A 13073-nucleotide genomic window follows, 5' to 3' on the forward strand; every position below is an offset into this window, starting at 1 on the left:
TCCAGGAGCCTTGCTGCGGCCAGAGCCCAGCGTTCCTGGCCAGCGGCGGGTGATTCGCCCCGCTCGAGGCCAGGCTGGCGATCGAGACCTGGCTCCACGCTGGCATTAGCCCACCCCTGCCCGCCGTTGGCTCCGCTGCCCGCGCCGGTGCCAGGTAAGGGGGGCCGTGGCCCCACGCCTCCACGCGCGACCTCCCCCGTTTCCTCGGTGGGGAAGGGCTGCCGGGGGTCGGAGGCGCGGGGCGGGCCGGGCCGGGAGGCCCGTCCTGTCACGGCCCCTCGCCGGGGCGCAGGCGGCCCGCGCTGGCGGGGCGGGTTGGCGGGGCGCTGCCCGCCCGCCGCGGCCGCTGGGTGTCGCCCTCGCAGCGGGCACGGCGGCGGCGGCGGCGGCGCCACCTCTGGGGCAGCCCAGCCCAGCCCAGCCCAGCCCGGCGGCGGAGGCTCCCGCCGTTGGAGACGGTGGGGCTGTGCCCGGCCCCGCGCCCGACGGGGAGCGTGTGCCGCGGGGGGAGCGCAGGTGAGCGGGGCGCCGCCGGCACGCGTGGGCCCCCGGGCGCAGACCCGCGCCCAGCCGCCGGGGTTGCGTGTGGCTGTGGTGAGGGGGGGAGCGCGTCGCGGCGGGCGGCGGCGGGCTGGGGCCGGGGCCGGGGCCGGGGCCGGCGGCGGGGGGCCGCGGGGGGCGGACAGGTGGTCGCGGAGGTGGTAGGGCTGTGGCGGGGCTGCAGCTGGGTACGGGCCCTGCAAAATCAGTGCTCGGTGCCCGAGTAATTAAAGTGTTTCCTTATTACGGCCCCGGAGTAGGGTCCGGGGAGGGACCCCCCCCCCGGCCCTGCACAGACGAACTCTCCGGGCTGCCGCATAGATACAGGAGCCTGTGTCTACGTCGGGCTTTAATTGCAGGTTTGGGGGTATAAACGAGGAGCCGTAACGCTCTTGTTCCAACTTTTAAGGCCGCGTCTGATGAGAAATGGAAATCTGGCTCAAAGTCATCCTTCCTGTTGTTGACATCACCTGAAAACTCCACTGAAATTATTTCCACTTGTTTACTGCAAACAGCAGCTTCCCCTGAGGACTCAACACCTTGTGAGTATACGCTCGCTGCTGGTACGGCTCTCCGATTTTAGAAATCCATGGCTACGGCGTGTAGTTGTTCTGCAGCGTTCATTTCATTGCAAGCGTTAATAAAGGGCTTATCATGCCCTGGGGTGTTGTGTGCATCACAGCATAGGCTGTAGACAGTGCTCTGGTTTTTTAGAAGGCATAACCAATATCTTTATATTTTTATGATTATGTGTGAAGTGATTATTTGGGTTTCTGTTTGGTATTTCTTCAATACACGTGACCAAAAGGACATGTTGTCTGCTATTGTCTGTCTTTCATTCACAGGGAAAAAACTGAGGGGTAGGAAGTGTCTTACTGGCAGGGGGATCTTCCCTCCATTAGTTGCTTAAATGAACTTAAAATGTCCTACCAACGTTAAAGGAGCAATCTACTGCACAGATCAGTAAATCTGTCTCTGTTCAAAGGTGGAAAAGTGTAACAAAGACTGAATTCTTGTGCAGCATTAGTTAGGCATGATCCAGATCCTCTGGTAGGACTGTTTGAGTGCATGGCTTATTCTGAGGAGAATGTTATTTACTTGCTTGCTTTCAACATGATATGTCCAGGTGTGTAGCTAGTTTTATAACAACTTATTTTGGCAGGCTCAAGTTCCAAGTATTGTGTAATCTTCATACTTGGAAAACAAAGTGTTTCTGAAATTATGATTATGGGTAAGATCTTCAGTTGCGTTGCAGACCACAAGACATAGCCTAATGAGAGTAATTCAGAACTTCATAACAATTTCTGAGCAGAAAATACTAGTTACATCCACTGCATGTACCAAAACTACGGTTGGCTGGCTACATAAAATATTAGGCACCTGCCTTTCGATTTCAGTGAGTGCTTAAGGTCTATAGAAATCCTTATTTAGATGCCTGGTATGTAGATGATGTATGCCTGTTTGTGTCAGTGAGGACCTATTAGTCTGCGAGAGTAGATGGGGATTCTGTAACAGTATTAATCTCATTGCTTTTTTCCTTATTGTTTTATTTGAAAAGAAACGGTAATAAAATTCAAAAGTGGCTTTGTGATAGTACTCGGTGGGGAAAGTTTTCACTTTCCCCTACTTCTTGATTTTTACCCAGGCAGTGCTATCAACCTCATGTAGGAGACTGGCTTTGAACACTAGAAATGAAATGATCAGTAAATGATGGGTAAAAATAAAGTGATCAACCTTCTGATCATCCAGGTGCTTTTCTTCAAGCTTTTTTTGCAGAACTCTTCTTTTTTGGGGAACAGAAACTGTGGGAAGCAGGCTCCACAAATGGGGCTCCAGTGTTTGCTGATGTAATGTGGTTGCAGCACCAGTCTTAGCATCATGCTCTGTCACAGGTGGCACGTTCTGGAGTTTGCACTGTCAAACTTACTATGTTCTTGGACTTCATTAAACCTTAATAAACCAGGTACTTGTAGGGCATGGTAATGAGCGATTGAGCCTCGAGCTGTATTTCTCTATTTATCTTCAGCTTCAGCTCTGCTTGACTTTGCCAGTGCGTCGTTTTATGATGTAAGAAAAAACCTTGCTGCCCTGTACTCTTCTAAATCTGTATAATAGTAATAATAATTATACTACTAATAATACTGTTTATCTGTTTGGATAGGTGGCGTAATGGTGAATGTTTGTAAAGTGCTTTTAGGTTCTTAAAGTAACTATATCATCTGACAACTATGTTTTATTTATTTATTCTCATTAGTTTTAGATTTGCAGTTCCTCTTTTTCCCTCAACGGTTAGGACTTTGGATGAACTTCCAGAGAACTCATAGTCGTATCTTCTCTTAAGAGATGCATCAGTGCAAAATGTCACTAGTGGAAGTATTTTATTTAAAACCACAAATGAGGTACCATATTTCACTAGCAAGATTCAAGATTGGCCTAGGGAGATATTTGTCAAAGACATAAATGAATTGTATTTGCTTTAGGCAAATAAAAAATTGAAATAAGTCATTTTAGCTCCTTTTGTTTCTTAAGGAATGAAATATGTGACTTCTTAAAAAATGATCCAACCAAAAATAGAAGGTGTAGAGCTGCACTTTGGAAAGACCTCAGTCTGTAACAGTATAGCAAGGGACTAATTTTCTTCCCTGCTTCTTGTCCAGCTATGAGGACCCGACTTCAATGCATTTCAGGATTTCACTTTTCTCTCTTGCAGCTGCTATCAATATGCTGTAACAAACTATTCTTCAGCAGCATCTGCTAACAGGGAGTGGAGTACTCAAGAGAGAAGTAACTAAGCTCTTCCTAAAGGGTCCACAAGCTAGTGATGGTGTGCAAGAATATTTGCTGTTATTTTACTCAGAAATTATTCTGGAGATTTTTTTCAACAGAGTGGCATGTAAGGTGGATATACTGGTAGAGAATATGGTGTGTACGCTGTAAAGAATTATTGACAGATTTATGAAAATCTGTTCTGTACATAGTTTCATCTGCCGAACATGTACACTCCTTTAGTACTGAGGATAAATGTGATGGACTGAAGTGCAGCCTTACTTGCTGTGTAAATACAGGTTATTTAAATTTCATACCAGGATTTTATGGGATCAGATTTGCATCTAAATTAATTTTTTTTGCTACTCAGGGGGGAAAAAACCCACCTTCTAATCAAAACTCAGATTACAGTCTGGATGGATAATTACATGAGGCAAAGCAGAAACACCAATTTCAGTATCTCTGACAGCTGCAGTTGCTCCTAGTGTATGTTCAATTCTTTAGAGTTTTCTCAGCTTCCTTGAGAAGGAAATCTTAAAGGCGCAGGAGCAGGCCATGCCCATGTGCTGAAAGATGAGCTGGCGGGGAAGAAGACCAGCCTGGCTGAACAGAGAGCTTTGGCTGGAACTCAGGAAAACAAGGAGAGTTTATGACCTTTGGAAGAAGGGGCAGGCAACTCAGGAGGACTACAAGGATGTCATGAAGTTATGCAGGGAGAAAAGTAGAAGGGCCAGAGCCCAACTAGAACTTAATATGGCTACTGCTGTAAAAGACAGTAAGAAAAATTTCTATAAATACATTAGCAACAAAAGGAGGGCTAAGGAGAATCTCCATCCTTTATTGGCTGCGGCGGGAAGCACAGTGACCAAGGATGAGGAAAAGGCTGAGGTACTTAATGCCTTCTTTGCCTCAGTCTTTAATAGTAAGATGAGTTGTTCTTGGGGTACCCAGCCCCCTGAGCTGGAAGGCAGGGATGGGGAGCAGAATGAAGCCCCCATAATCCAAGCGGAAGTGGTTAGTGACCTGCTACAATCACTTAGACACACAGAAGTCTATGGGGCCGGATGGGATCCACCCAAGGGTACTGAGGGAGCTGGCGGAAGTGCTCACCAAGGTGCTTTCAACCATTTATCAGCAGTCCTGGCTAACCAGGGAGGTCCCAGTTGACTGGAGGTGAGCAAATGTGAAACCCATCCACAAGAAGGGCTGGAAGGAGGATCCAGGGAACTACAGGCCTGTCAGTCTGACCTTGGTGCCGGGGAAGGTTATGGAGCAGATCCTCTTGAGTGCATCACGCAGCACGTACAGGACAACCAGGCGATCAGGCTCAGTCAGCATGGGTTTATGAAAGGCAGGTCCTGCTTGACTAACCTGATCTCCTTCTATGACAAGGTGACCTGCCTAGTAGATAAGGGAAAGGCTGTGGATGTTGCCTACCTAGACTTTAGTAAAGCCTTTGACATGGTTTCCCACAGCATTGTCCTGGATAAACTGCCTGCTCAGGGCTTGGATGGGCATACTCTTTGCTGGGTAAAAAACTGGCTGGATGGCCAGGCCCAAAGAGTGGTAGTGAATGGAGTTAAATCCAGTTGGCAGCCGGTCACAAGTGCTGTTCCCCAGGGCTCAGTATTGGGGCCAGTTCTGTTTAATATCTTTATCAATGATCTGGACAAGGGGATTGAGTGCACCCTCACTAAGTTTGCAGATGACACCAAGTTGGGCGGGAGTGTTGATCTGCTTGAGGGTAGGAAGGCTCTACAGAGGGATCTGGACAGGCTGGATGGATGGGCCGAGGTCAGCTGTATGAGGTTCAGCAAGGCTAAGTGCCAGGTCCTGCACTGCGGTCACAACAACCCCATGCAACGCTACAGGCTTGGGGAAGAGTGGCTGGAAAGCTGCCCGGCGGAAAAGGACCTGGGAGTGTTGGTCAACAGCTGGCTGAATATGAGCCAGCAGTGTGCCCAGGTGGCCAAGAAGGCCAACAGCATCCTGGCTTGTATCAGAAACAGTGTGGCCAGCAGGACTAGGGAAGTGATCATCCCCTTGTACTCGGCACTGGTGAGGCCGCACCTTGAATACTGTGTTCAGTTTTGGGCCCCTCACTACAAGAAGGACATTGAGGTGCTGGAGCGTGTCCAGAGAAGGGCAACGAAGCTGGTGAAGGGTCTGGAGCACAAGTCTTGTGAGGAGCGGCTGAGGGAACTGGGCTTGTTTAGCCTGGAGAAAAGGAGGCTGAGGGGAGACCTTATGGCTCTCTACAGCTACCTGAAAGGAGGTTGTAGTGAGGTGGGTGTTGGTCTCTTCTCCCAAGTAACAAGTGATAGGACAAGAGGAAATGGCCTCAAGTTGTGCCAGGGGAGGTTTAGATTGGATGTTAGGAAAAATGTCTTGACTGAAAGGGTTGTCAGGCATTGGACCAGGCTGCCCAGGGAAGTGGTTGAGTCACCATCCCTGGAGGTATTTAAAAGATGTGTAGATGTGATGCTTAGGGACATGGTTTAGTGGTGGACTTGGCAGTGTTGGGTTGATGGTTGGACTAGATGATCTTAAGGGTCTTTTCCAGCCTAAATGATTCTATGATTCTATCTTAGGTATTAGCGTACCAGAGAAAAGAGGTATTTGATGAAGGTGTTGTTTTTACTGCTTTGGTGCTCAAAGGCTTAATATTTCTAAGGACTGGCAGAGGCAAAAATTATTAATAGCGAAAAACCTTTGTCAGCACATTATAGAGCATTGCATTCTGATTGCCTTCACGGTTTATCTTCTGTAAGTATAACACTTTAGGGGAAAAAATTATTTTTTCAGCCATCAGTTAAGTGAGAATTACATATTTTTTAAAGCATCTGTGATTTTAGCATCTTGCTGAGAAATTTAATCCAGATATTTTGCTGAAATTGAACTAAAGGCTCTTTTAATCCTAACACTTCAAGCAGAAAAATACCTTAATTTCTGCCTATTCGAGTTCAAACAAATAATTATGTGTGGGCCAGTTGCCAGAGGCCTTAGAGTAATGAAAGGGCTTCTTAAAAATTCCTGTTCAAGTTCAAATGTATTTATTACAGGAATTAAAATTTTATGTATTATACAGTGATAAGTAGTGGGAATTAAAATAAGCATGAACTTCAAATATAGCTTTCTTTTCTACATATTGTAAGCAAACCCATGTTTGATAGGTAATAATATGTTTCTTGGTACATGTGATTACTTAGGAGGAATACAAGAAGAGATGATTTTTTATTCAAATTGCAGTTTGTAAGATTTAATTGATTCTAAAGCATTTTTTTTAGTCTGGGAGCTTCTAGCTCTGGTAGCCCCATGGGACAGCCTCTGTTTCTGATTCTGGGTTCTTGCACTTAAATTATCTCTTTTGTACTTTTTGAGATAGATTGATGAAAAGGGCTATTTAAATGATGGTATTATTGTCATCTGTGCTTACCCAACCATGAATTATATTATGAGTATAGCTTGTTAATATTTCAATTTAAAGATTGATTCTTTAACTGGTATTAAATTTAAAAATCAATTTTTCCAGATAATTTTCTTATTATCAACAGTGCAAGGGGGGGAAGCCTCCCCTGTGTCTTGCTGTGACCTTTCACTGAATTATGTTTAATGGCTTCTTCCTAAACTTTTTCTTCTCCTCTGTATTTGGTTTATCTCATGCTGGCATTCAGAAGACCATTGGGCTTGTGAAGGCAGGTGTTTAAAAGTGAGGAAGAGCCAGAATAAACATGTGTGAATTCCTGGCTTATTTGTTGCGTACCTTTCAAATGCACGCATGTCAGGATGTTCTCCATGTATTGCTTCCCTGGAGGACATGGTTGTACATGACACAGTGATGCTCTGTATCCAAGGTGATGCAAGTCTGGCCATACAGGTATTTTTCTTGTTTTCTAGAAAACCCTTGAGGTCTGATTGCAGACGTGCAGGTCTTGATAGTGAAGCAGGGAAGGATACTGTTGGTGTTCAGTAGTTTGATATCAAGGCGAAGAATGGTATCAAAACACAGTGATGAAATGACGAAGTGTCAATTTAGGACACGTTTTTGAGAAGTGTTTGATAAATGAAGCATTAAGGCTGCACAGGACTTTGAGGTTAAAAGAAATCTAGCACATTACTACTAATAGTTAATCTGGTGTATTGAAAGAGGAAGATGTCCTATGAAAACAGTCCTGTTGTGATAAATGAATCCATGTTGGGTGGCCTAACCAATACAGTACAACAACTTGAATTCTTGCATTATCTGGTTGTGGTGGGGTGCCTTGGTAGCCTCAGTGATGTACTTCTGATGCACTATTGAGTGCATAGCTAGCTCACAATATGGTGCAGGGCTGTAGATTGCTGCCTTGTTCTTGCACCATTTTACTTTTGATCCTTTGTCAGTGATCCTGCCGTGTGTGGCATGAAATTCAAGGTCCTTGCAATCAACAGGAAGACTCTGTCCTACTGCCAGCACTCATGTCTTCCTGGCTGCTCCTTTGTGCCTCCCTCCTTCCTACTGTCCAGACCTTCTGCTGGTCCTCCAAACCCTAGCTTCATGTCAGCCTAGCCATGGCCATGGGGGAAGCTGGCTGTGATTGGGGATGGGATTTGGGCACATCTGTGGGAAGTGGTGGATGGAAGCATCTGGTGTGGATGCCAGGCAGAGGGTACTGGGGCTGTGGGGCAGCTGGGGTGTGATGTGCTGAGTGTGGGCACCCCAGCGGGTCTGCCCGAATCCTGAAGAAAATTTTAGTTGGCCCTATGCCAAAAAAGCATAAGCTTTTTCATCTAATGTTGTGATCAAAAGCGTATTTGGAGTACTTTTCAATTAATGAAATCTTACCTCCTTCAAATCCTGGTTTAAAACAAGCTTCTTCTAACAGTCTGTCCCTTACTTTCCCTTTCTCTCTTGTGACTTGCCTTCTTCCCCACCTAAAGACCATCTGTTTTTGTGAAGTGAGCCACTGAAGATAAAGTTGTTGGGTGTATGACCTGGCATGGTGCTGGATGAAAGCATTTTCATCTGCATTATGGAAAATGCATTTGGATTTGATGGGAATGAATTCCATAAGGGTGTGCATCATTGTGTCTGCATTGCAGTGGGATCGTTTTCTTTTCCAGTTTGAGATGACGATTGCTTTAAGCTAGTCAAAAATATTTTCTGTTGGTTTTATCAGCATCTGCAATGTGACATCTTAGCAAGACCTGTTGCTAGTCTATTTATATTGTGCTGATAGACTTCTGAGTCAAAATTCCCTAAATTGTCTCAGGTGGGTCAGTCACTGAGGAAAGTGCTGGCTTTATAAAATAAAAAAGCACTATGAATGTATGGTAATCATATGTCAGCTCAATATTTGAGTAACTTTTTAGTAGTGATCACAGTGAATCATTTTAGGTATGTTTTACTTTTTATTAGGAGTTTGATGTTTATATGCGTCCTGGAGTTGCAGAAATTGCAGCTGGTTCAGTGTCTTGAGCAGGACATGATCTTTTCACCATATCACTACTGTCTCAAATAATTCCACTAATATCTGCAAGGTATACCCATTGCTTAAGTCAGTTCATTAGTATATTGTAAAGCTTACACATGAGTAATTTTCCTTAATTTTCTTTCTGACCACTTTTGTGATTAGACTGTGTCTGACTGAAGCATTTTGAGAGGATTTAGGGATGGGAGGCTAGGGCTGGTCTTTCTTCTGGCCATGGAATTATCTGCCTGCCATCTGCAGTCTTCATTGACATTGTTGTTCTGGTTTAAATCCAGATTTTGAAAGTACAGTGCTTTCTTATCATTTTGTCTTTTGCAGTCTTTACAGCAGCTTCTGAATTCTTGCAAGTATGGGTTTTTTCATAGCTTTTCACAGCTTCTATATAAAATCAGACCGTGCTCTTTTCATGTGCCCTTTTTTTTCTCTAAGTGTAAGTGGTATTGGTCTCAAACCTTTACATTCTTCCTCTTTCGTTATACTGTGATATAAGTTCAGCCTTTGACTAGCCCCCAGGATCTAAAATTTGCATGTGTGGAAACACAAGAAGTTCAGATAGATTTCTGTTGGCAACAAAACTGCTGAAATATCTATCTATCTTCAGTGGTATCTTCATTGAACAGTGCTGGATGATGGAGTTGCAGGTGGATGTCACAGCAGGTGTTGCTGACCAGCTTTTTTTCATCTCAGAGTCTGAAGGTAGTTACAATGAGAATAAATGTTGTGCTTTAACTTGTGTCATTTTATCATTTTTGTATGCTGTCATATGGTGCCCTACAGGTAAATATGAGTCTCTGCCCAAAAAACTTGGCAGCATGAAAAAAGCTGAGAGGGAAGATGTAGTTAGAATTTGTTTTTTCTCCCGCCCCTGTGTTATGCTGCCTGCAGTATCCACTTCTTTCACGGGTTTAGGTTCTCTTAGACATGCTGGAATCCAGTCTCTTGGACTTGTCAGGGTTATGTCAGATGCCCCCCCAAAAGAGGTTGTGGAGGATCACATGTTCCAGCCCTTGAACATATATAAATTTGCTTCAGCACAGGAGATGGTACCCCAGTTTTAATGTGTGATGATTTCTTCCAGAGGTGTGCTAGTTTCCTCCAGGAACGGCTGTTCAATATGCTTGAATGCCTTGCATTAGTGCAGCTATGGTTTAAGTCTTTCGATATGAATGGAGTAAGCTGAAGCATGAATTTAAAGTACAGTATTTTATTAATGAATAATTAGCTACCAAGTTGGATCCTTTTTTTCCACCATAAGATTACACTTAATCAGTTTGGAGAAGCCCAGGTTTAAGAAATCCTGACCTGGCATACACTGAGGTTATCATCCATTTCACTTTCTCTGATGTCTTGATGGGCAAGTGGAGATGCCTCTGCAGATGGACAGCTTAGTTACCAGTGTGCCTGATAAAGCAGGACTGGATTTGGGGCAAGTGAGGCCAGCTCAGTCAAGAGAGGGGCTTGATGTTAGCCGTCTTAGTTGCTACTAGCCTCAAAATAAGCAAGAACATATCTAATTTATTTAAATTCCAATAAGATAAAGAGCCTTCAAAAACTTACCGAGCGATATAGATGCTTTTGGCATAGCTTGAAAAAACAGACTGCCTAATGTTAGCTGCTTCTCTGTGTGGCCATGTCCACGAATCACATTATTTCAGTCAACCTGAAGGCCAGCAGGGAGGGATATATCTCGCTGACTAGGACAGGACTGTCCGTCCAGGGAGATTTCGCTCAGTTCTTCCTGTGCGGTGGCCAGTGGCTGAGCAAACACCTGCCCGCAGGTACCACGAGCCTGGTTCGGAGGTTTCGGTGAACACTTCTGTGGTCTCTCTGGCTAATTCTCACCTCTGTTAGGTGGCTGCATTTCATTTGCAGGGAAGGGTGGCATATATTCACCTTAATTCCTTGTCCTCTTTTAAGACATTCATGTCAGTGACTCTCTCAAGCTGAGGAGGGAACGTGAGTGAGTGGGAAACAGGCTGAGAAAACCATGGGAGAAGGCTAGGACAACCACAGCTTGAAAATGCTTTGTGAGAAGAAGAGCCCTATTTTCTCACTTGTTTTGAGCCTGACATCTACTGGTTTCATCTGATGCTGATCTAGTATTTCTCCAAGCTGATTTTCCCCTACTTAATTGTGTCTTGCCTTTGACTTTTTTATGTTCTCATTCCTTGAAACTCTTCTAGTTTTGTTGAACCTTTTCTGAGAAGAGAGGGCCAGAGTTTCAACTTCAGGATGCAGCTGAACTTTTCAGTCAGTTGAATAAAGGTGCTTTTGGTTTTATTCTCTGCAGTAGTAATTGCTAGAGCTCTCCCTGCTTTTTGACTGTGCTGATGCTTTCATAAGAAGAATCCATTATAAATCCAAGATCTCATTCCTGAATCATTCAGAGCCCATCATTATGCATATGAAGTTGAAGTGTATTTTCCCGCCATGAATATCAGTCTGTGTTTAAATGGTACTGAATTCTGCCAGCCATTTTACTGGCTGGTTATTTGATGTCATTAAGTCCTTCCGTATCTCATTGCAATCAGCACTTGCCTTTATGCTGAATTATTTAGTATTATCAGTGAGTTTTGTCACTTAACTGTTGTAATCTTTCCCTGTCCCCCTGTGATTCATTAGTGGGTATGTTGAACACAATATATTCTTAATGCAGATGGCCGTGGGGCTGCAGGGTTAGTGTCTCCCCACTATGAAGATGGACTGCTTTTTCCTTGTACCATTTATTTCCTGTCTAGCTGGTTCTCTATACAGATGAGGACTTTTCCTGTTATCCCATAGGTGCCTAGTTTTTATAATATTGATTTTTTAATTTTTTTTTTTAAGCAGCCTTCCTTCCTTTGAGGGGAATCTTTGGGGACTGGACATGAGTTACCGTGGCTTGAGGAATAACTTTACATCAGCGAAGCTGTGGTAACAGAGTACGTGCAAACTCACCACAAATGTGAAGTAGCTTAATTTAAACATCTTTCTTGTGTCCAAACAATCAGCATTCAGCTCCAACTAGTCTACATTACAATCATATCCCAGCTTGCTTCATAGAATTTTAAGTTTCAGTATGCTGTTTGGGATTTTGTTTTGGTCAAAGAGTTCCCTGGGTGAATTTGTTTGACACGTCTCAAATACAAACTGTTCAGAGTAACTCACTTCTGCTTCTCGTTCTTCTTACTTGTCAGACCAGGTTGACTGTTTCTACATTTAGGCCTCCCTTGCTTATTCAGAAAGTATCCAGTCCTTTCTCAATGAGAATTTTACACTTTGTTTATCTGGAAGCAAGATGGGACCCAATGTGAAAAGTGAACAGCAGAAATAAAAGATTGGTATGAATATGTGCACCAAGTAGCATGCCACACCAATAAGTCAAAGCAGAATTCATAGGTATAAGCTCTAGTCCTTGGCAGAGTTTCTTATATGAAAAAAACCCATTTTTAAAAATGATTCCCAGATTCATTGCGTGCCTACAGGAGTAACTTAAGTTGAAAAAAACAAACCCCAACTTTTTTCTGCCTCCTCTCAGTTCCCCCTTATCCTTGCCCACCAACACATGTGCTTGAGAAGTTTAAAATCAAACTTCTGGATTCCACACTCCATTAATCTTTCAGCAAATCTAGCCTTTCATGTCTATAACTGTGCAGACGTACAAATGAGGATGTTGCTGCTTCAGTTATTAGAATCATGTCAGGTTTTTCTTCTTTTTGTTTTTAATCCTCAAAGTGGAATACGTGGCATGGAACCTAGAAGCATATTTTATTCAAAATCTAGCATCCAGAATTTGGATGCATGTATTTCCAGCTTTTAAGAATAATTATTTTTGAAATACTTTATTAATATTAATTTGCATATATATCGTATGTGGTTTTGTACCTCCAGCAAGTGTCTGAATATAATTACATGGGATGAGCTGGTTTTGGTAGCACACAGGCAAACCAAGAAAACAAGTAGTGGTGCATTCAGTAGAACTGAGCACAGCACTTAAAAAAGAAACTTAAAAAAAAAAAAAAAGGTTTATTTTTTCTCCTTGTCATAATTTGAAATGAAGACTCTCTCCTTGACTAAGCTGAAGCAAGTGTTCAGCAAACCGTTAGGCTGCAGTGTAAAGCCAGTATTATCTGGGACCTGGTCTCTGTCTCCCAGAGATGCAACAAAGAGTGTCAGTGAAATGGAGATCTTGCTTTGTCTTTTAGTCCTCTGTAGCTCTCATGAAACATGCAGTTACTCTGCCTTGGTGGAAAAAACACTAAATGCGCTTTTCAAGTAAGCTAAGCCAGGGAGGGTGAGCAGAGTAGAGTGAAACTA

General features: G+C 43.8%; 1 protein-coding gene across 7 annotated transcripts in view; it reads left to right on the forward strand.

The window, feature by feature from the left end:
• The window catches only part of ANKRD6 (ankyrin repeat domain 6), a 118315-nt gene continuing 105242 nt past the window's right edge, over positions 1–13073 (forward strand). For 6 of the 7 annotated variants that reach the window (XM_072855464.1, XM_072855471.1, XM_072855470.1 and 3 more), the window contains exons 1-2: positions 393–516; positions 950–1082. The gene's annotated coding sequence lies outside the window, so the exon portion shown is untranslated. Of the gene's footprint in view, positions 155–392; positions 517–949; positions 1083–13073 lie in introns of those variants that run through there. The other variant, XM_072855465.1, reaches the window with a different exon arrangement.

The sequence above is a fragment of the Ciconia boyciana genome, chromosome 3, assembly GCF_034638445.1.
Source record: "Ciconia boyciana chromosome 3, ASM3463844v1, whole genome shotgun sequence".
NCBI classification, from domain to species: domain Eukaryota; kingdom Metazoa; phylum Chordata; class Aves; order Ciconiiformes; family Ciconiidae; genus Ciconia; species Ciconia boyciana.